The 24012-nt window shown below is 36.8% G+C and overlaps 2 protein-coding genes across 9 annotated transcripts in view; both read left to right on the plus strand.

The window, feature by feature from the left end:
* Positions 1-24012, plus strand: part of Med20 (mediator complex subunit 20) — a 172175-nt gene that overhangs the window by 135182 nt on the left and 12981 nt on the right. For 3 of the 4 annotated variants that reach the window (XR_009227353.1, XR_009227354.1, XR_009227351.1), the window contains exons 8-9: positions 5797-5912; positions 7707-7796. The gene's annotated coding sequence lies outside the window, so the exon portion shown is untranslated. The remainder of the gene's footprint in view (positions 1-5796; positions 5913-7706; positions 7797-24012) is intronic. The other variant, XR_009227352.1, reaches the window with a different exon arrangement.
* Usp49 (ubiquitin specific peptidase 49) overlaps positions 1-24012 on the plus strand; it is an 83868-nt gene that overhangs the window by 20897 nt on the left and 38959 nt on the right. For 3 of the 5 annotated variants that reach the window (XM_046450692.2, XM_046450687.2, XM_058581390.1), the window contains exon 2: positions 7707-7796. The gene's annotated coding sequence lies outside the window, so the exon portion shown is untranslated. Of the gene's footprint in view, positions 1-5796; positions 5913-7706; positions 7797-24012 lie in introns of those variants that run through there. The other 2 variants (XM_058581391.1, XM_058581389.1) reach the window with 2 other exon arrangements.

The following is a 24012-nucleotide window of genomic DNA, read 5'->3' on the forward strand; positions in this document are numbered from 1 at the left end:
TCCATCTGTTTGTCTCTTGGTTTACTTTCTGATAAGTGTCTTGGCCTTCTAATTAGTTCTATATTTCTGCTGTCATTTTACATTTTTTTATCTGAATGTTACTTTTTAATACTCTTGTATTTTTTTTTGTTTTAAGTTTTTAAAAAGTTTATTCAGCTTCCTTTACTCTCTCAATTTCCTTAAAATACCTTTATATTTATTTGTTTTGGTCTTTCATTTAGGGAGTTTCTTTAAATATACAGAGGTTTTTACACATATTCAGGAGTGAGCCTCTGAAAAACCGAAAGCTGACTTTGCCAAAGAGCAAATTCTGAAAGTTAGTGGTGGTAGTTATTATTATTATTGTGGTACTGGGGATTGAATCCAGGGACACTCCACCACTGAGTTATACTCCCAGCCCTTTCCATTTGTTAAATTTGAGGCAGGTTTCACTAAATTGCTGAGGCTGCATGATTTGCCATCCTCCTGCCTCAGCCCCCCAAGTAGCAAGGATTACAGGTGTGTGCCATGGTTCCCTGCCTGGTAGTCTTCATTATGAGGTGATTAGTCAGGAACCCAACTTTTTAGAGACGGCCCTGCTAGCAGTCAGTAAATGTAGTTTTTCTCTTGGACATGGCTTATCAATCTGACTGCAGCATTTGGGGGCTGAGTGGGGACACCTTCAGAATATCGGCTTTGTCTTAATTCCAATATTTTTTAGACAGGTGGGTTGCCCCTAGTTGTTCCTAAGTTCATAGTCTATTTACTAATCTTTTTAGAGAGTAGAACTCCCATTTTCTGCCCAGTAGCTGCTGGGAATCAGACTGGAGTGTTTCTTTCTCTCTCTCTCTCTGTCTTTCCAGCCCTACCTTCTGATCCCCCTTTCAGAGGCATTCTGAGTTTTTCTGATGGACAGTTCAGTTTGCTCAGGGCTTCCGCTCAACATGCCCTTGGGTTTTAGCCTTCTTTGTCTTGTTGAATCAAATAACTTATTAATTTGTTTTTCTTCTTCCACAACTTTCTTGTATTCACAACAAAAAATAAGTACGTAACCAAATACTCTAACCAAATAACAGTGTAGCCATCAAGTGTTAAATTATTTCTGCTGGAATCTTTTAGTTGAAAAGCTCTATAGACTTTAGATTTTATCTATATACCCCTAGCTTCTCATTACCTGGTTCAGATAAGTAGTTCAGAAATTTTATCTCAACCTTTATTATTGTCTGTTTTAGAACCTATTTAGAATGTTTATTTTAAAAACATTAGGTGTTTTTTTAAATGGGGATTTTTCAGAAAAAACAACTTACTAGAGTGAATAGCAATATACAGGTTAGAGTTAACATTTTAATTTTAAAGGAAGAGCTTTGATTAGAGGAAGCATTTTAAAAAATATAGTATTTAAAATTCTTATTTGAAATATTTTCATGTTTGTGAGATGCAGGTAATTTTTGATGCCTACTTAGAAATGATCTCAAAGAGATAATCTTTATAAAAACAGTTATTGATTTTATTTAGTAAATTAGTGTTTTCTTTGCGGGTTTTCCCATGAAAACAACTAACTGTAGTGACAAGTCTTTATGTTTAAATTTAAAAACTGTTTTTGTTTAACACTTAATGTTTAACACTTAAAAACTGTTTTTGTTCAGGAACTTCTTGAACAAAGCTAACTGCCAATTAAGTTTTACCATGGGCACAAAACTATTTAATCTCACATTCCTTGCTAACAACGCAATTCTCTGGAGCCTGGATGCTGCTGTTTCCTTGGCTGTGTGATCATAGGCTAGTCACTTACTAACCAATCTGACCCTTCTTCATTCTTCATCTGTAAAATGCACCTGACATCTCTCTCAGTGTGGAAAGCAAATGAACAAGTATAGGTGAAAACACCTCAAACAGCGTGGGGTGTAGTGTGTAGTGGGTGTATGATAAATGTTCATAAATATTCTCTCACCATTGAAGTTGTTGCTCTGGGTTTCCAAAATTGTCTTATAGTATTTATAAGAAGTGCTTGGTAATGACAGAATTAATGTTTTAAAATGGTTTGAAGGGCTGGAGTTGTGGCTCAGTGGTAGAGCTCTTGCTTAGCGCATGTGAGGATCTGGGTTCGATCCTTAGCAACACATAAAAATAAACAAATAAAAGGGCATGCTATTAAAAACAAGATTACATTTAGGCAGAGTGATGAAATAGCAACTGTGATGTGTGCTGTGTGAAGGTGATTTTGAGGCTGACATGGCTGCTCTCCAGACTAAATAGGATCTGGTATTCTTTTGTTTGCATTTATCTTGGATAATTGGGAAGAATGCAAGCATATTAAGCCAAAGTTCTTAGGTCATCTTATTTGGGGAGAAAGAATTCCCAATCTGGCAAAAATCTTATGTCCACTAGTCCTTATAAGCTTTTAGTTAAGACTACATCTTCAATTGAAATCAAGAACTGGATACCAAACACATTTTAGAATTCTTTCAATTCTGGGTGATCTGGCTCTTTTTATCCCAGCTTTCCCTAGAACTCATGGAATGTTTGAATATTGGTGTGTCTTCTCTTCAGAATACTAATCTAAAATCTTTTCTTTCTTTGCTAGCAAGGAAAGAATAACTAAAACAAATATTAAAAAAAGAATAACTAATTCATGTATGGCTCTTGCCAGTTTATAATGTTCTTATTCTTATTTTCTTATTTGACCTTTGTAGCATCTTTGCGAGGGAATAGAGCTGATTTTATATCCTTTTACCGGTGAGGATGTAGGGATTCTAAGACATTAGTGAGTAGTCCAAAGTCACACTGTTAAAAAATGAATATCTGGGACTTAAACTCAAGCCTTATGATTTTAAATCTGAGGCTTTTTCACTTTCAAATACTCTTGTGCCCCTTTAAATTAACAGATTCTTCGAGTGAGTATCTTTTTAGATATGGAAGTCAGTCAACATGGCAGATGGATTCCTAAAGCCTTTTTGGTCCTAACCACCATATAGGTATTTAGGGAGGAAAATTTCTAATGTGGAACTTGACCATATTTCAGTCTGGGATTCTGAATATCATATATCATTGTATTAATCCCAAATTGTTTTTCTTTAAGAAGGCTCAAGGATGAAATGTTTTGTTCTAACATGACAGTGTACATGTGGAAAGAGGATAAAATTCCAGTTTGCGTGGTAAATGAGTTTTAAATTGAGAATAGGTACTTTAGCCAGGCTCTGTGGCAAACATCTGTAATCCCTCTTGCTTGAAAGGCTGAGGCAGGAGGATTGCAAATTCAAGGCCAGCCTGGACAACTTAGTGAGACCTTGTCTCAAGATAAAAAAATGAAAAGACTGAGGATGTGGTAGAATGCTGGCCTAACATGTGAGAGGTCCTAGGTTTGATCTAATACCAAAAAAAAAGAGGTGTTTATGTGTGTGTGTGCGTACACGTGTCAGTATCAAAATTAGAAATTCTGGGCTGAGGATATGGCCAAAGCAAGAAAGCTACTTTACAAATGTTAGAAATCATTTTATATAAGAGGTAAAATTTAAGATAAATATAAAAATGGGACCATCTCTTGGTGATTCATTTGACCAAAATATATATTAATATGTCTTTTATACTATTACTATGGTGTTTCAACAGGAAAATAATAAGTGGAAAATAATCCCTGGCCTCAGTAAGGTCACAATCTAGCTGGCTATTTCATGTATGCTGTAATATACACACAGAAACACACAATTTCTTTTTTTTTTTTTTTTCTCTTTTAGATTGTAATGGTTATACATAGTAGTTGGGTTCATCCGGACAAACTCATACATGCATGAAAATTGATTTTAGTTCATGATCCCTCTAATATATAGTTTCTTAAACTGACATAAATTTCTGTCTTTTGGTGAAAAAGCATTTTAATAAACAGCTCATAAGAAATCAATTCATATGTCAAGTGAACAGTGTTATTACTACCTAGATAATTTTGAACCACAGAGTGTGTAACTGCAATACTAGCACTCTTTGTGTTTCACAGGAATTCATGAGTCTATTTTGCAGTTCTTATGTAGAAGCCCTGAATTTGGACTTAAAAACCATTATTAAAAAACCCATGATAAACTGATAATTTCAAATCTTAGAACAAGCAAAACGAGCAGATCTTGAATCTTTTGTTCATGCTGTACATGTTGTGCACTGAAATGTAAAAATGTTACATTTCTTTTTGCATTATTAATTTTTCTTTATTTGTGTGAGTATTCCTCTATTTAGTTGTGTGAGTTTTTTTTTTCAGCCTTTGGTATCTTCTAATACTTTTGGCCTATTTTAACTTTAATTATATATGGCTGATTGTTTCTCATTTTTAAAAAAATCAATTATGACATTGACTTTGGAAAAAGTCATTTTTGTAGACTTTTTATTCAAATATAGAAAGAGCATCAAATTCAGATTTTGAGCCATTGGTTCTTTTGCAGTTAGAATATGTCTCAACTCCACAATAGTCAGACTGCATTAGATATCACTTCCTAGACTATTATTCCTGCCTTACCTGCTCTCAGTACTGGCTTGAGGCACCCCAAGGGATATGTGTAGAAGTACTTTGAAAGCCATAAAATGCCATATCAGTATGTTTTGCTCTTATTCATCTAATTGTGTACTTGAAACATTTTTGACATAGACATTTTACTGTGAGCTTATAGATTGGGATAGGAAAATCATATGACTGAGTCAAGGAGCACACTTAAATCCAACAAATCCTTGCTGATAGTAAAATTATGGAGTCCCAGCAACTGCATCTTATTTTACCTATTGTGAACATCTTTGATGTCTAAAAAAGTGCCTAATCCTGAGTAGGTCCTCAATATATATTGATGAAAGAATGAAGAGACTGGATATTAAAAAGAAAAAAAATTTAAAATGCACCTATTAGTCCCATTCACATTTTAAACTCTAAGACACCATGCTTACTTCCCACCATCCAGTCACTCCATAATTATTATATAGATTATATATTTGTATGTATTTTTTAGGTAACAGGTCAATTCTGCAGATCAATTCTGAACATTCCCTATTTGACTATAATAATATTAGTGAACCCTCAAAGAAGGGCCTTGCTGCTGTCACCTAGATGTTAGTCCTTGAGGCTAGTATTTCATTTTTTTTAATGGGTTACTTATTTATTTATTTTAAATTAATTTTTTAAATTTATATATGACAGTGGAATGCATTATAATTCTTATTACAAATATAGAGCACAATTTTTCAGATCTCTGGTTGTATACTAAGTATATTCACACCAGTTTGTGTCTTCATACATGTACTTTGGATAATAATGACTGTCACAGTCCATCATCATTTCTAACCCCATGCCCCTCCCTTCCCCTCCAACGGTCTCTGCTCTATCTAGAGTTCGTCTATTCCTCCCATGCTCCCTCTCCCTACCCCACTATGAATCAGACGAGGCTAGTATTTCTTAAAGAGTAGAAACATGTGTTTGAATCCTAATTCTGCCAATTATTATCTATGAAACTTGTTTGTGCCTCCATTTCCTTGTCTGCAAAATGGGAATAAAAATAATAACTATCTACCTCATAGTTGTTAGGATTGAATGAAGTACTGGATGAATATCTGGCATACATTAAAGGATTTATAGATGTTAATAGCTATCATATTCATTCGTATTATTATTATTTGTCAGAATAAGTTAGTTGGGTAACATTCCAAGATTGATTTTTCTCCTTTTCAAGCCCTGGGAACTCCTCTAAACTAAGGGTAGAAAGTTAAATGAAGAAAACTAAACCAGTGGCTGTGTGCCAGGCAGTGTATGAGCATTTTAGCCACATTCTCCTTTAATTTTCATACCAGGGCTATGAAGGTAATTAGAAACAGACTCAGAGAAGTTAAGTAAGGTCTCCTGCTATTAAATGGACATCATGGTGATAACATCCTACAGCCCAAGGGATCAGTATGTTCATTAATAGGTAAGTTTGGAATATGCCTGCCTGTGATTTGGGGAATTTATTTCAAATGAGCACTGAAAGAGATGTCATCCACATTTATATTTCGTTCCTACTCCAGTGCTTTGTTTTATATATCAGTAATTCCGTGCCACTCCCATTCCAAAGCATATTGCAGTCGTTGAAATGACGTATATGGGACCCAGATGGAAAATTTTTGAATAGGTGGAGTTTTACTAATAGTTTTTAGAAGTGAACTGACTTACTATAATTTCCCAATTTTCAGAATCTATATCATCATTATTAAAGTCATTATTCATAACTGTTTCATAGGGCTGTAAGCATAAACTCCCCTGTTTAAATATCCTGGGTGTCGTTTAATATAGAAGAGACTACTGTAGTTAACTTTTGGGGAGCATCTTAAATTAGTTAAAATAACTTGGTTTTAAGTATAATTAAGACAACTTTTAATTTTTTAGTTTTCTTACATTGCAAGTTAGCTCATTTGGATAAGGAAAGAGGGACACTTTATGAGACCCCATTCATGTAGTTTTCCTGAATAAGTTTGCCTCCAACCCTTCAGCCTAGAATGTGTGGAAGATTTAAGCTCTCCCTAAACATCCTTGTGTGTTTCCTGATCTCTCATCCTCTTCTGTCTCCTGGCTTTGTACATTCTTTCCCTGTGCTACTGATTTGCACTCAGCACACCCAGATGAGAAACTTGGTTTCTTTACTGGTTTTAGAAAGGCCCTATTCACACAGGACATTTGCAGATTTTGTATATCTAACTGAAGAAAGGCGGCCAAATAGAGGTGGGGTGAGCCTTGCTTTGCATTAATGCAGCCAACTCTCCTAGTAAGGCATCCCCGGTCTTAAACGTTTTCAGACCTCCCTTGACCTGAGAGCTTCACCCCTACCTAATCCCAGCTTTGCTCCATTATGCTAGCTCTTCTTTTCTTCTCTCCCATTCCCTCTCCTCAACATTCTTCTCTACTTTCCTTTCAGAGATAAAACAACAAATTCTTCCCCTTGTCTAATGCAGAGCAATTTCCCTTTCTTGACAACCATTCTGGGATCTTGACAGCCATTCTGCAGGGAACCACCCACTCGCTCCAAGGGGACTGGACATAAGAGGTGGGGGGTCCATATTGAGGAAACATATTTTCACAAAGAAAGTTTCTTCCAAAGGGGATTCTTGTGTGAGCAATTAGGATGACAAAATAGAGAATTTTCCATTCTGTTACATAGTAGTTAAGTATGCCAAGCTCAAGCTTTATTGTGCCCTGAATACTTGTCAGAAATCTAAAAAATGATTATATGTGCAATTTATTCAAATTATAAACTCTAGACATCTTTGATTAATATAAGGTCCTGTGTGTAGACTATATACTGCTCTTTAAGAAGAATGCTGCTGCTTACATAAAGATCATGAAACCAGTTAACACAAAAGAATCACCTCCTGCTATATTGCATTATTATGTATTTCACTTATACAAAAAAAATTTTGGCTTTTGATACTTGGATAATTTTGTTACCATGAATTTTTTCTTATTATATGCAAGGATAATATGTCATCTTTAAAACCTAAAACAAATGCAGTGCACTTTTTCAGGAAGTAAACCTTTATACTTCCATTTATGAATCAGTCTACCTGTAAGTGAATAAATCTTGATTCCTAGCTGAAAAAAAAAAATGTCAGTTTTTTTTTTCATTCTTTTATGTCAGGTTTGAGGGCTTGTAGGGAGTTCACTGCATTGTAATATATTGATCATATTTTGAATTGCTAAATGAAATTGCTTTTTTTTTCTGGCCTTACAGATTATTTCCATCATAGGTAATAGAGAAGAGGAAACTTAACCAATGACTGTGGAATAATATGGAAGAAGATGAAAAAACCTTTTTTAATGGGTAAGAAATAAAACTATAATAAAACCTTATTAATGAAAAGTGTTCATAATAGGATTATGCATGGCCAGTCTGTAATATTGCAATCCAATTAGGGTAAATGACCAATCACAATCTTTGTTTCATCCCTATTCTGAACTTTTACTACCTGCTTCCATTGTAAACTTGATTATTTTTCAATGCCCTGAATTAACTTAAGCTAAGAGGGGACACAACCATATTTGACATAAACTGGAATCTGGAGACTGGCAAACTTACGGAGTCTAGGGTAGTTTTTGAAGTTTATTGGTGGTTGGATAGAGACTGTGTCTGTCATGACCTGTCAAGAGTAATTATCCACCCCTTCTTCTTCTCCAAGAGCTGCCAGCTGCTCTGATATTAGGCTCACCATGGGGGTCTTGCTCATGTGAGCAAGTGCAGATGTGTGTCAGGTGGTAGTCAAATAGAATTCCACAGAAAGCCCAATAAAAAGTCTGACTAAGGTTATGAGATATAAAAAATTCTAATTATACAAGTCCTTACATTCTTATTGTCAAAAATTTCAGTGTCATAGATAACCAAAACTCTCTACGTGAATCACAGTCCCCTGCCAGAGAGGACCAGCCACTGTTAACTTGACATTTGGGCAAGTTAATCTCTCTCTGTACCTCAGTCATTAGCTTTAAGGTAGAAACAATAAAATGCCTATCTTATAGCAATATTAAGAATTAATTAGTTAATCCTTATAAAAAACTTAAAAAAGAAGGCCTGGCACATAGTGTTTAGTAAATGGTAGCTAGAATTTTCATATGTGTCCCGGTTAGTAATTTTATGTATCAGTCATCCACACATGACTCTTTCTCTGATAAACTCCACCAGTTACATCATCTCTGGATAAGGTTAATCCTGGTGGCAAAGACTTTCATGAAAATTTTCTTTTTGGCTTTAAGTTTCATTTCTCTCAGAGTATGCTGCTAGACTCTGTCTGAGAATAGAGTTATATACCTGGAACTCTTACTGCATATCTTACGGTATAGGTGATACATACAGGTATGTATGAATAGACAACCACCTTCAGCCTACAATAATTTTATGTTGCCTGCAAAAGTATCTGTTTCAAAGCAGAATGCACAGTTCTCTGATTTCTATTTCTTTCTTTTTAAAATTTTTATTTTTATTTTTTGTAGTACTGGAGATTCAACTCACAGTGATGTTCTACCTATAAGTATATCCCCAGCCTTTTTAAAAAAAATACACACACTCACACACACACATATATATATATGTGTGTGTGTGTGTGTGTGTGTATATATATATATATATATATATATATATATATATATTTGGTTGTAAATGGACACAATATCTTTATTTTTATTTATTTATTTACTTACTTACTTACTTTTTACGTGGTGCTGAGTATCAAACCCAGTTTCTCACACGTGCAAAGTAAATGCTCTACCACTGAGCTATAACCCCTGGTTCCCTAGCCCTTTTTAAAAAAATTTTTTTTCATTTGTAGATGGACACAATGCCTTTATTTTATGTATTTTTATGTGGTGCTGAGGATCGAACCCAGTGCCTCGCACATGCTAGGCAAACGTTCTACCACTGAGCCACAACCCCAGTGCCCTCCACAGCCCTTTTTTTTATGTTTATTTTGAGACAGGATTGTACCAAGTTGCCCAGATTGTCCTTGAACTTGCAATCCTCCTTCCTCATTTTCCCTAGTTGTTGAGATTACAGGCGTGTGCTACCACACTTGGCCCACAGTTCTCTTATTTCTAGATAGCTATAGCAAGTTTTCTGTTAAGTGTCCATCAGTCTACTTGGAAAGACAAGTTTTCTTGAATTTCTCTTTTTCTTTTTTCTTATTTTGTACCAGGGATTAAACTCAGGTGCTTAACCACTGAGCCATATCCCCAGCCCTTTTTTATATTTAGAGACAGGACCTTGCCAAGTTGCTTAGGGCCTCACTGATTTGCTGAGGCTGTCTTTAAACCAATGATCTTCCTGACTCAGCCTCTTGAGCCTCTTTTTTTCTTGTTTCATAGAATAGTAGTAACTTTGCAGATATCTTTGCTGCCTTTCCCATGGCTTGTCAGCATTTTCATAAGTGGTACTGACAGTTGCCCGTCTGGAGAAGGAAGGCACCTCAGTAAGCTTTTTAAAGTATTTCCCTCTTTTTTGGTATTTCCCCATTGCATTATCCTGGGGCTCTATTAATTATTATGGACTTACTCTATCTGCTGTGACTATAGTGAGGTTGTTTTAATAGGCTAGTACATATAGACAAGAGCCAACATTTACTGAGTTGTGTATCAAGCAATGTTTTAAGTGCCTTACTCATTTATTCATCATTTCACTTAATCCTTTCATCCATTTAAGTGGTAGATACTATTATTATCTTCATTTTAAAGCCTAGAAAAGCTGGGCATGGTGGTGCACTCTTATTATCCCATTGATTTGGGAGCTGAGACAGGAGGATCACAAGTATGAGGCCAACCTCAGCAATTTAATGAGACCCAGTCTCAAATTTTAAAAAAATGAAAAGGGATGGGCTCAATCTCCAGTACCAAATAATAACAACAACAACAATAATAAATTTAAAAAGTAAATCTGAGAAAAGTGAGGTGCGGAATAAGTAATTTTCCCAGAGTTGCAATCCAAGTGGCGACTTAGGATTCCCACCAAGGCCTGTGCTGTTGATCAAGAGAGCACTGGCCTAGTTAATAAAGTTTGCTAAAGGGTGTGAGTTTAATAAGACATGAAGGCCAAATATCTCCTGAAAAAGCCACCATAAGTAATTTTTTAAAAGATCTAATTTGTTTTTGCCTGCCTGTGGGAAGAACTTTTTTTTTTTTAATATTTTGTTAGTTGTTGGAACTTTATTTATTTATTTATATGTGGTACTGAAAATTGAACCCAGTGCCTCACACATACTAGGCAAGTGCTCTACCCCTGAACCCCAGCCCAGCCCAGCCCTGGGGAAGAACTTTTGAAAGCGTGTTAACTTCTTAGATACAGGGAAAATAACAGCATGAAGCAGTTATTTATGAACATTTATTGAATAATTATTTTTCTTGACCTTATTTGAATACAGCTATTTTGCTGCAGGATGAGTTGTTTGTAGTAAATGGAAATCACCTGAACTAGCTGAAGAACATCTGTTTAGAGGGGATTTGGGCGTTGATTTGTGGATTACCATTTAGCTGCTATTCATAGAAACACGCAGACTGAAAGACTGAACTGTGGAGCAGTTTGGAACTGATTGGTAATGGGAAATTGCTCTTTTGTCCTGTTAAATAATATTTGATTGACAGCAGGAAGTGGTGCCAGAGAAAAGCCTGGAGAAAGGTGACTTATGGGTCTTATAATTAGAATGTCACTTTTAAGTGATGGTCTAAAAGGTAAATGTACCTTAACAATTGACATTTATACACCACTGGAAGGAGTTATAATATGTAGCTCTTGTGCTGGGGTCTGTCTTGTCAGGCTGAAGCATTGGCTTTTTTTTTTTCCCCCTCTTCAAATAGCAAAATTCACTTCCTGATGAAATTATTGTTAATGTACAAAGAATAAGTGATATTTAAAGTGACAAGTACCACTGCTAAAATGTCCTGGCCTTCTTATAAGTGTGGCTTCATGTAGTGAGTGATGTTTTCGTCTGTTTTTTTTTTTTTTAATCCCCTTCCCTTGTTTGAAAATTTCTGAATGTTGATCAAAGTTATGGCTCTTAACTTCTTAATTCAAGGACTAAGGCAGTTCTTTCAGGGTCTGATAAGGTCAAAACCATTTTTCATTAAAATATTATTTGCTTTTCTTCCCTTCATTTACACAGGAGTTTGCAAGGAGTTTTCCAAAGGCTATCTAAAATGAAACTCAATAGATGCAGAAGCAGAGGAGAATCCAGCAGTCTTTCTTAATTAATTTTAGACAGTAAAAAAGATTTGCAAAAAAGTTTAGGCCACTCTTCTTCATTGAGAAGCACTGTGGTTTGTATCTGCATCAGAACATTGCAAAGACCTCAGTGCAGGCCAGAGAGTCACAGTGCCCTCTCCGACTGAGAGGTGCCAAAGCTGGAATATTCTTTGTATGGTTTGCTGCCAACTTTGGAAAGGACCTTTCTGGACAGCCATTTATCTTGCAGTATTAATTGAACATTTACTATGTTCTGTCTTGTAGGAATTGGAAACAAGGCAGTAAAGAAAATAAAAGCAAAAAAAAATTTCTCTACCCACCTGGAGCTTGCATACTAGCTTCCATTCCAACCCTTTTGTCTGTTGACTTAGAGTAGCTTCTCCTACAGGGGAATCTCAGGATTCATAGACACTGTGGATCTTCAGTGCTGACTCGTCTTTCTCAGTATGACTTGATATTTTTGATTATTTTTAAAAAGGCACTAAATGATTTAGGATTTTTTATAATAGATGGAACCCCAAGTACAGCTATAAAGATGGGTGTATTCAGTCATTCTTGTTATGGTTGATTTACTCTTGTTATCAAAGTTAGTGCCACTTTTGTCCAGTGAGGCACAGTGACTCAGGAGGCTGAGGCAGGATTGCAAGTTCAAGGCCAACCTCAACAACTTAGTGAGGCCCTGTCTGAAAATAAAAAAAATAAAAAGTGCTGGTGATGTAACTCAGTGGTAAAGTGCCCTGGGATCCAACCCCTCGTACAGATAAACAATAGTTGGTTTTCTATGTATTTATTTTTTGTTTGTTTATTTTTATAGTCCTGAAGATTGGGGCCTTGCATGTGCAGGGCAAACACTCTACCACTGAGCTACATCCGTAGCCCTTGATTTTTAATTTAATTTTTTAAAAAAGTTATTTGAAGAAAAAATGTTCTTTTATGTATGAGATTTTCTTTGCCTGATGAGTTGCTTCTAAGATCCTGTAATTTGTTTAAGAGACTTTTATATAGAGATTACTTGGCTCATTAAATCGAGTCACCTAATAGTGCCTTGAAGGTTAAGGAATAGACTCTCATAGACTCCCGCCCAGCGGCTCGATGTCTATCTTATGTGTGTCTTGTCACTCACTCACTTCAACTATTTCTAAGCGCAAACAATTGGTAATGTCCTTAGAATGTTAATAGAAAAGAAAACTGACATTCAAAATGTGAATGTCCAAAAATTTTCTCTAACGATTATTTTAATCTTAAAATACACTTTATTTATTTATTTATTTATTTTAGTTTTTGGTGGACACAACATCTTTGTTTGTATGTGGTGCTGAGGATCGAACCCGGTCCGCACGCATGCCAGGCGAGAGCGCTACCGCTTGAGCCACATCCCCAGCCCCTTAAAATACACTTTAATAGAAGCTCTTTTTTTTTTTTTAATTGGGCATTTTTTGTTCTTTCATTCATTGATCTTGTTACTTAGAAAGATAAAATGGCTGTTGTACATTCAGTATTGCTGTCTGCCAGGTGCCCTGTTCTTAATTGTGCCTGGTGTACCAAAGACCAGAATGGCCAAGGTTCAGATAAAATACATCTTCTGTCCAAGTGAGAGGTGTGGTCATGTTCATGACTGGGGAAGGGGAAATTGAAGAATCCTTATCAAAGTGTTCAACCAGACTCTTTTTTTGAGGGGGAGGAGTATGCCTTTCCTTGCTTTCAGAGGTAGATGGAGCTTCTAGTTCCTGAGCCTTTCCAGGTTCGTGAGGTTGTAACCAGCATGGTCCTTGCATATTTCATTGTCCTATAGACGGCATTTAAGATTTGGCATGTTCTGGTCTTTTTAGTTTCCATTCCTCCATTCACTTTCCACTTTCAATGTTTTCATGGAACCCTTCATCTTCTGTTATTTCATCTTCTTTTCTTTCTGTTTTAAGAATTTATCTCCCCTTTTTGTTCCTTTATTGTGATTTTAATAGGGTATTAAGAGGGCGAAGAGGTAAACATGTATATTCATTCTGCTGTGTTTTACTGGGGGCCCAAGGTTTAACATATTAAGTTTATACAAACTACTGGAATTGTCTTAGTTGTTTTTTTTTTTTTATATTTATTTTTTTTTAGTTTTCGGCAGACACAACATCTTTGTTTGTATGTGGTGCTGAGGATCGAACCCGGGCCGCATGCATGCCAGGCGAGCGCGCTACCGCTTGAGCCATATCCCCAGCTCGTCTTAGTTGGTTTTTAAAAAAATTGTTTTTAGTTGTAGATAGACACAATACCTTTATTTTTATTTTTTGTAGTTGTGGATGGACATCATACCTTGATTTTTTTTTTATTTTTATGGGGTGCTGAGGATTGAACCCAGTGCCTCACATATTTGAGGCAAGCACTCTGCCACTGAGTCACAACCCCAGCCCAATACCTTTATTTTTATGTGGGGCTGAGAACAGAACCCAGTGCCTCACATGTTCTACCACTGAGCCACACCCCCAGCCCAATGTTAGTTGTTTTTTTATTTAATTTATTTAATTTAAAAATCTCTTCAAGCTAGGTACAATGGCACATGCTACTCAGGAGACTTGAGTCTAAGAGTTTGACCAGCCTGGGCAATTCAGTGAGACCCTAGCTCAACATAAAACAAAACCCCACAAAATCCCTTTAGATTCTATTGAGGTTTAGAAAATTTATTCATATTAGTGTTAATCACCTAATTTTTTGAGTTAGGCATTAGCACATAAATTATTTTATATAATCATCATACCAACTCTGTAGATAATTATATTCTTTTATTTTTTTAATTTAAAAAGTTTTTTAGTTGCTGGTGGATCTTTATTTTTAATTTATTCATTTATATGTGATGGTGAGAATTGAACTCAATGCCTCATGCATTGCTAGGCAAGCTCTGTACCACTGAGCTACAACCCCAGCACATATTCTTTTATTTTTAAATTTTTGTTGTTGTTGTTGTACTGAGATTGAATCCAGGGCTTTATACATGCTAGGCAAGCACTCTACCTTACCTACATCTTTATCTTTATTTATTTTTTATTTTGAGGCAGGGTCTCATTAAATTGCCCAAACTGACCTCAAACTTGTGATCCTCCTGCCTCAGCCTCCCAAGTAGGTGGCATTACAGGCATATGCCACCACACTTAGATAATTATACTCCATTTTAATGAATATGGGAACAAGTTCAGAAAAGTTAAGTTACAAACTTAAAGTCACACAACTAATGCCAGGTTTGAGATAAGTTTCTAAACAACATTTAATATTTATCATAGGAGATTCAGAGAGATGGGAGGCATCAAGATCACCTAACGGTTTAAGCAATAGTAATGCAAATGTGTAGAGTTTTGGTCTTGAATTTGACAGTAGAGAATGGCACTGGAAATGGGGTGGGGTGAATAGGTTCAAGAAGTTGGGAAGGGGAACATTTAAATCCATTCTTTTGAATGAGCAAAGAATCTAGACAAGGGTCTGAACCTTTCTTTCTTTTCTTTTTTTTTAAGTTGCAGATGGACACAATGCCTTTATTTTTATTTATTTGTTTATCTATTTAATATTTGTTTTTTAGTCATAGTTGGACACAATACCTTTATTTATTTATTTTTATGTGGTGCTGAGATCGAACCCAGGGCCTCGAACATGCTAGGCGAGCGCTCTACCACTGAGCTACAACCCCAGCCCTATTTATTTATTTTTATGCTGTACTGAAAATCGAGCTCAGTGCTTCACATATGCTAGGCAAGTGCTCTACTACTGAGCTACAACCCCAGCCCATGAACCTTTCATTTTTAAAAACAAATAAGTAGGGTTTGGTAGCTGAATTGATTGTGACATGAACAGGAGTTAAAGAGAATGACAAGTTTTCAAGTCAGATGAATAGAAGTGCTGTACCAAGGACTAGGTAAAAGGTAGGAAGAGTTGCTGAACTAAGGGAAAATTAGTAAATTTAAAGACTGTTATGTGTTATAAACATCTGACATGTCTTCTGTATTTTATTACTTGTTTTTTTGACATTTATCTAAATGTCCAGTGATTATATCATATACTGTTACAGAAAGTCAAATTCATTAAGTCACAGTGTTTCCTGGTTTATAGTATGTACTCTTTTTTTTTTTTAATATTTTTTAGTTGTTAATGGACCTTTATTTTATTTATTTATATGTGGTGCTGAGAATCAAATCCAGTGCCTTACACATGCTGGGCAAGTACTCTACAACCCCATCCCCTAATGTGAACTCTTACTTTAAAACTTTTCTTTTCCTGGGCCGGGGATGTGGCCCAAGCAGTAGCGCGCTCGCCTGGCATGCGTGCGGCCCGGGTTCGATCCTCAGCACCACATACAAACAAAGGTGTTGTGTCCGCCGAAAACTAAAAAAAATAAATAAATATTAAAATTCTCTCTCTCTCTCTCTCTCTAAAAAAAAACAAAAACAAAAAAACCCAAAAAACTTTTCCTTTCTTTCCTCCTTCCTTCCTTTCTTCCTCCCTCCCTTCCTTCCTTTATTTCTTTCTTCCTTGACCTAGCTAGGCAAGGGCTCTACCACTAAGCTACTTTTACTACAGCTCTTCTATGATTTTTTTGTTTTATATTTTTGGTACTGGGGATTGAACCCAGGGATGCTCAACCACTGAACTACACCCCCAGGCCTTTTTATTTTTTATTTTGCAACAGGGTCTTGCTAAGTTGCTTAGGGCCTCCTAAGTTGCTGAGGCTGGCCTTGAACTTGAGATCCTTTTGCCTTAGCCTCCCCAGTTGCTGAGATTACAGGCATGTGCCACTTCACCAGGCTAAAGTTGATATTTAGTATTTTTAGATCTGTGACTTAAGTGCCTTTGTCTCCCCCAACCCTTGAAAGCAAGTATTCTGATTTAATTAGAACATCAAGTATTTTACAAGACCAAGAACCTAATAGAAAAGACATGAATTGAGAGTTCACATAAAAAGAAAGAAAACCATAATTAACAGCATACAAATGAACATAATATATAATGCATATATAATTTTCCAAATGTCATATTGAAACTTTTTAAAAAATATATCATCCCCAGTAATAGGTAAACATTAAATACTAGTGGTGCCAGATACGAAGGGGGGAGTATATATTAAATGTAACCTTTTTGGAGGGCAGTTTGATCTATCCCAAATTTAAATGCATATATCTCTTAACACACCAATTCATCTTTTGTAAATTACTTCACAAACATACTTGCATAAGTGTGCCATGATATGTGCCCAACAATTTCTATATGTATTATTTGTAATAATGAAACATCAAAAACAGCATTATTCTCCTCTTATAGTGAGATAAATGAATTGTGCAGTACCTATCATACAATATGGTACAGTCTTTCATTTCTTTTTTTTTTTTTTAAGAGAGAGAGAGAGAGAGAGAATTTTAATATTTATTTTTTAGTTTTCGGAGGACACAACATCTTTGTTTGTATGTGGTGCTGAGGATCGCACCCGGGCCGCACGCATGCCAGGCAAGCGCGCTACCGCTTGAGCCACATCCCCAGCCCTGTCTTTCATTTCTTTAATTTAATTTGAGACAGGGGTTTGGCTGTGTTGCCCAGGCTGCTCTCAAACTCTTGGGCTCAAGGCCTCCTTCTTTGGCCTGTGAGTAACTGGGACTATAGGTATGTACCACTGTGCCTGACTCATGGTACAGTTTTTTTTTGTTTTTTAAAGAATGAGAGAAAGCCAGGCATATGGAACATATGACCACCATACATTGTTCCATAAGAAAGATGCAGAATAACATGTATGGTAGGATCCAATTATTAAACCTTATTATTATTATTTAGTACTAGGCATTGAATCTAGGGTTGTATAATCCTTAAGTAACATCCCAGCACTGACCTCCCACCTTTTATAAAATTTGGAGACAGGGTCTCCTGCCTCAGCCTCCTGAGTTGCTGGGATTAGAGGCATGCACCATCACTCCCAGTTAAATATTATGTTTTCAAATGCATAAAAGATTCCTGGAAGTGTGTTCCAGAGATCTCTTCAGCAGTACTCCTTCTACAGAGGCTATTGGGGATGGAAAGCAGAGGGAGAATTTTACTCTTGGAATTTTTATATATTCTGTATTTGCATATTAGGTTTTTTAAAGTATATAAAAATCAGCAGGAAAAAGAATTCCAGTTGTCTTTTATCTATAATAAACACTGTTTCCCATAATTAAAAAAACATTTGATTAGGGAAAATTTTGGACTTTATGCTCTCTCTGCCTTACTCTACTCTTAGATTATTTTGAAGCAAATTGTAGATATTTATTTAATTTATTCTTAAGAATTTCATGATGTGCCTCTGAAGATGAGTTCTTTAAATAAAGCAGTTATCATTAAGTATATAAAAATTGACAGTCATTCTTTAATGTCATTGAATATCTAGTAGTCAATGTACAAGTTCCCCACCATTATCTAATTTTTAAATGTAGTTGCTTATTTGAATCAAGATAGAAGTAAAGTTCAAATGTTGCAATTAGTTGATTGTTCCTCTTTTTCTCCTGCAAATTATTTATTAAGGCAATTGAGTCATTTGTTCTGATAGTTTCCTTCAGTCTAAATATTGGTGATTGTATTCCAAATGGTGTCAATTAAAATTTATTATGTCTTTTACTGTATTATCTGTAAATTGGTAGTTAGATCTAGAAACTAATTGTATTCGAGTCCATTCTTTCTTTTGTGAAGTAAACGTGGAGTACATTTCCATCCAGAGGTAAATAAGGACTCTACCTTTTTCTTTTTCTCTATTGGACATAAAGTAACCATTGATGGTAATTATCTAGTTCCACTGATAAGTGAAACTATTAGCTTGTGGCTGTGGTCGGTTGAATATTCTATGGCATACATTTAGGTACAAATTATTTTAAGCACTTTCTAATTTTTAAAATTATCTGCCATTATTTAAATTTTTTTTTTTAGTTGTTGATGGACCTTTGTTTTATCATTTTATTTGTATGCAGTGCTGAGGATTGACTCCAGTGCCTCACACATGCTATGCAATTGCTCTACTACTGAGCCACAATCCCAGCTCATGCATTATTTTTTAATGAAGTTTTTTTAATATATATATGTTTTAGTTGTTGATAGACCTTTATTTTATTCATTTATTTATATGCGGTGCTGAGAATCGAATCCATTGTCTAGCACATGCTAGGCAGGTGCTCTACCACTGAGCCACAACCCCAGCCCTGCCATGCCATTATTTTTTATTGGTGTTCTTGTTTATTCTTGGACCCTCATCATGGTTTAAAGTTCCATCTGGTCAGAAAGATTATCTTGTTTTCAAACCTCAGTTTCTAAGTACTTGTGTTTTCTTAATTTTTTTAATTGACACATTATATTTGTACATATTTATAGGGTACAGTTTAATAATTCAATACATACATGTAATGTGTAATGAACATATCAGGATAATTAGCATTTCCATCTCCTCAAACATTAATCATTTTTGCGTATTGAATACCTTCAGACTCTTCTAGTTATTTTGAAATACATCACAGATTGCTGTAGGCTGTAGTTAACTTGTGCTGGGGAACACTAAAACTCCTATCTCGCTGTATTTTGGTGCTCCTTATCTAACCTCTTTCCATTCCTTCTTCCTGCTTTCTCAGTTTTTATGAGTACCTTTTTTTCCCCTTTTGAGGGTATATAAAGGAATTTTAGACATATTTGTAATTTGCGGAAGAAGAGACTATAGTAGAAAGTTATTAACTCATTTTGTTCCACACATTAAATACGTGTGTACCCCTCTTATCTGTAGGGACCTCCCTTAGTGGATGCCTGAAACCTTGGCTAGTGCTGAACTGAACCTTGTATATAGAATTGTTCCTAGGTATCCTCGGGGTGGTTCCAGGACCTCCATGCAGACACCAAAATCCAAGAATGAGCAACTTTTTTATATAATATGATGTGGTATTTGCACATAACCTATAAACATTCTCCATATCTGATAAACCATCTCTAAATTACGTGTAATACCTAATACAACATAAATGCTATGTAAATAGTAACTGTTGTTTAGGGAATATATACATAACTATGATAAAATTTAATTTATAAATTAGGCATAGTAGATAATAATAAAATCAAACAATTTTAACAGTATCTTGTAATAAAAATTATATGAATATATTTTCTCTCAAAATACCTTATTGTATTATACTCATTCTTTTTTTGGGGGGGTGGAGTACCAGGGATTGAACTCAGGGTCACTCCACCACTGAGCCACATCCCCAGCCCTATTTCTGTATTTTATTTAGAGACAGGGTCTCACTGAGTTAGTTGTGTAGCGCCTTGCTAAATTGCTGATGCTGGCTTTAAACTCACGATCATCCTGCCTCCACCTCCTGAGCTGCTGGGATTACAGGTGTGTGCCACCATGCCTGACGTTTTATACTCGTTTTTCTTGTGATGATGTGAGATGATACAGTGCCAATGTAATGAGATGAAGTGAGGTGAATGGTGTTGGGATGGGCTGGTGCTGACCTGACAGTACATCAAAAGAAGGATCATTAAGCCATGAAAAGTCACTTAACTGCCGTGGCAGCAACTAAGATGGGAAGGGTAAGTAAGAGTCAGGACAAGAAGGAGTGAGAGGTCAGAGGGAAGGTGAAAGCATTCCTTTGGAGGAAGCAGCTTTTCTGGGAATGCCCAGAAGCAAAAGAGGGTAATTCCATAGGGGGACTAAAATTAACAGCTGGAGCCTTGTTATGGTGTAAGGAAAAAGGGTCGGGCTAAGAGGTATGTAGGATGGGACGTGAAAGACTTGATGAACTATTATGCAGCAATTGGACTTTATCCTCTAGGCAGTGAGAATGACACATTTGGTTTGAGGCTGAATGCAGAAGACCTGTTAAAAGGCTATCGCAGTGATGTGGGCTGATGGGAACCAAAATTACATTAGAAGCAATGGAGAGGGAGGGAGCTTTGTTCATTCTTCCTCCTCCTCCTCCTCCTCCTCCTCCTCCTCCTCCCTCCTCCTCCTCCTCCTCCTCCTCCTCCCCCCCCCCTTCCTTTTCCTTCCTCCTCCTTCCTCCTCCTCCTTCTTTCTTCTTTCTTTTTGGTACTGGGGATAGAACTCAAGGGCACTTGGCCACTGAGCCACATCCCCAGCCCTATTTTGTATTGTATTTAGAAACAGGGTCTCACTGAATTGTTTAGCGCCTCGCTTTTGCAAATGCTGACTTTGAACTCATGATCTTCCTGCCTCAGCCTCCCAAGCTGCTGGGATTACAGGCATGTACCACTGCATCTGGTGCTTTGTTCATTCTTTTAGAAAATAATTACTAAGGCTGTCTTCAACTAGATGCTGTTCCAGGTGTTTGGCCTATAGCTATAAGCAAAACAGACAGAACTCCTTGCCCTTACAGAGCTTCTAGACTAGTGGAAGGACAGTAGTTCAGGACGTGTATACTATGTTTAGTGGTAATTGCTAGGAAGGAAAACAAATCAGGATGGGGCTTAACTAACGGATGTGTTGAGTGGGAGCAGTTTTTACCTAGGGTGGCCTGGGAAGACTTGACTGAGAAGACAACATCTGAGGACACATTTGAATGAAGTGAGGGAGCGAGGGGATGGGTGTTTGGGTACAAGAAGCAGAACTGCACAGGTCACCAGAGTGCCAGGGTATTGCAAGAACAGTGAGGTGGCCAGTGTGGCTGACAGGGGGTCAGGGAGGGGGATGATGATGAGTGCTGAGGACACAGAGATAAGGGGGTCTGAACAAGTAGGGCCTTCTTGGGCCTTCTAAAGATTCAATAGAAATAAAGCCAGGGTTCATAAAGAAGAGTCAATAGGATTTGGTTCCTGATGGAATGTGGGAGGTGGTAGAGAGGAGTCTCTAACACTATAGCTTCATGGGTGAAAATAAAGCAGCTGGAGCAGGCAAGCTTAGATCCCATTATCATGGAAATCTCTCTTTTATTACAACTTTGGGGAGAGGTAATATAGATTACATCCATTATGAAGTGGAAAGTCTCTCACCACAAAATGGATTTTCCTTGGGTTTGGGGACAGACTTGAGTATACAGTAACCAGGAGGATGCCTGAGTGATGGGCCAACAGTGCTAGGCTAGATGAAGCCCTTAGGATACTGAAAACTGCTCCCTAACACACATCTCGTGTCATTACATACACACAGTATTTGCATTTTGTCCTCATCCTCAGTTTTTAAGATGGTGCTAAATTCCTGGTTGACATAACATAGCTGAAGAGTACAGCAGCTGCTTCTACTGAAAGAGAAGTCATTATGACTCTGTGTCTGCACTGAACATGGTTTTGGGAGATTCATCCATTCATTGGAGTCTCATAGGTCTCCCTATGATGCCTGGGTTATAAAGATGACAATGACATAATCATTATTCCAAGGACTCAGAGGACTTCGAAGTAGAATCATGTGGATAAAAGAAGCCAGGGATTTTAGTTTGACATGCCATATGTTGGGTGTGAAGAAGGCTATGGAAAGACCAAGAAGGAATTCCTTGGACTCTAGGCTAAGTTGAGCAGACTTCTAAAGGAGGGTGCCTCTGACTCCACAGCCTTTTCATTTACTGCCTCAGGTGTGTGCGATACTCCCTTCCACCTCTGTCTTCCCTCCTCTCCCTCCTTCTTTCCTACCTTTCTTGCAGAAGAGTGAACCCAGGGCCTTGCAAATGTTAAGCACACACTTCATCACTAAGCTGCACCTCTAGCCCACTTCTGTCTCTCCTAAGCCCCTCAGACTTATCCTCTTGAGGAAAACTTGTGTTTATAGGTCCCTGAATGACCTTCTCTATTCTTTTTACCAGTGTTTTGTAGATTATATTAACCAGGGAAGAACAATGACACTTATCAGAAAGCAAATAATATAAACAGGTTCATATGGAATTTATGTCAAATTTATAATTAAAAATAATATATTAATATTATTTATTTTAATATTATTTTATATTAATAATATATTAATATTATTTGTTTATTAATATTATTTTATATTAAATAATATAAAATAAAACTATGGATAAATAGCTTTAAAAATGAAATGGATTTGGCTGGATGTGGTGGTGTATTTCTGTAATCCCAGGTACTTGGGAAGCTGGGGCAGGAGCATCACAAGTTTGAGGCTAGCCTAGGCAACTTAGTGAGACCCTGTCTCAAAATAAAAAGAAATTAAAAGATCTGGGGATGTGGCTCAGTGGTAGAGCACCCCTGAGTTCTATCTAGTACCATAAGAGAAAAAAAGCCAAAAAGGAAAGAAAAATTTTGCCCTTTAAAATAGTATTTCTCAGACTTCTGTTCCACTTTCACGATTTTTGCCACATTCTAGTAATATCTGAAGAATTAACATTTTTCTGTAAGCCAAATTACTTTGCTTTTTAACTTAAAAGCCTACTTGAACCTCATCCTAAAAGAAATTCCAGGGGAGCCAGGCACAGTGGCACATGCCTATAATCACAGCATTTCAGGAGGCTGAGGCAGGAGGATTGTAAAATTGAGGGCAGCCTCAGCAATTGAGCAACACCTTGTCTTAAAATAAAAAATAAAAAGGATTGGGATGTGGCTCATGGTAGATCCCCCCTGGCTTAATCCCTATTTGTAAAAAAAAAAAAAAAAAAAAAAAGAACCACAGGATAGATTTTCTCCTATTTTATAAAACAAAATAATACATTTTTAATTTAAAAATATTTGCTCCTGGAGGATTCCAGTTCTGGGTAAGACAGAAAAAAATACATTTTGCCTAGCCTCTCCTCCTGAATACAGCTCAATATCTGGATGGAATGCAGAGAGCAGCAATTTGAGGACCCTGAAAAGTAAATAATAGCAGGTAGACTAGAGAAGGCCAGGACTTAAAGTACCACCAATCTAGTCAGGAATTTCTACTTTTATTCTTAGCACCTCTGGCCTGGAATCAAGGGAGCCAGACCTGAAAGTCAGTGCAAGGCATGACACAGCTCCAGGATAATCCCCCTAGCTCTGACTTGGGTGGGAAAGGAGACTTCCAATGATCAGGAAGAAATAGGAGAAACTTCCACTCTGAACAGTTTTCTCCACTCCTCTGTCCCGGTCCCAGTGTGATCCGCTGATGGTGTCGGCAGTGATGGCAGAAAGGCTGGAGTCCTAAAAGGGTGCGGCAAACGCCTACCACTTTTTTTTTTTTTTCTTTTTCTGTCCTCCTATCACTTACCCCTGTAATATATTGTAGAGTCTAAAGCCCCAGCCTTTAGACTGACAGGAAATGAGAGCCCTAGGGAAGCGGAGCACTTGGGAGAAAATGGAATGAGAACCTTGGAAAAGAGACCCATAAAGTTGTTGATGATCTTGGGCTCATCCCTAAACAGCACATGTA

This window comes from Marmota monax, unplaced genomic scaffold, assembly GCF_021218885.2.
Source record: "Marmota monax isolate L192 unplaced genomic scaffold, Marmota_monax_Labrador192_F-V1.1 WCK01_AAM20220418_F8-fsc00127, whole genome shotgun sequence".
NCBI classification, from domain to species: Eukaryota; Metazoa; Chordata; class Mammalia; order Rodentia; family Sciuridae; genus Marmota; species Marmota monax.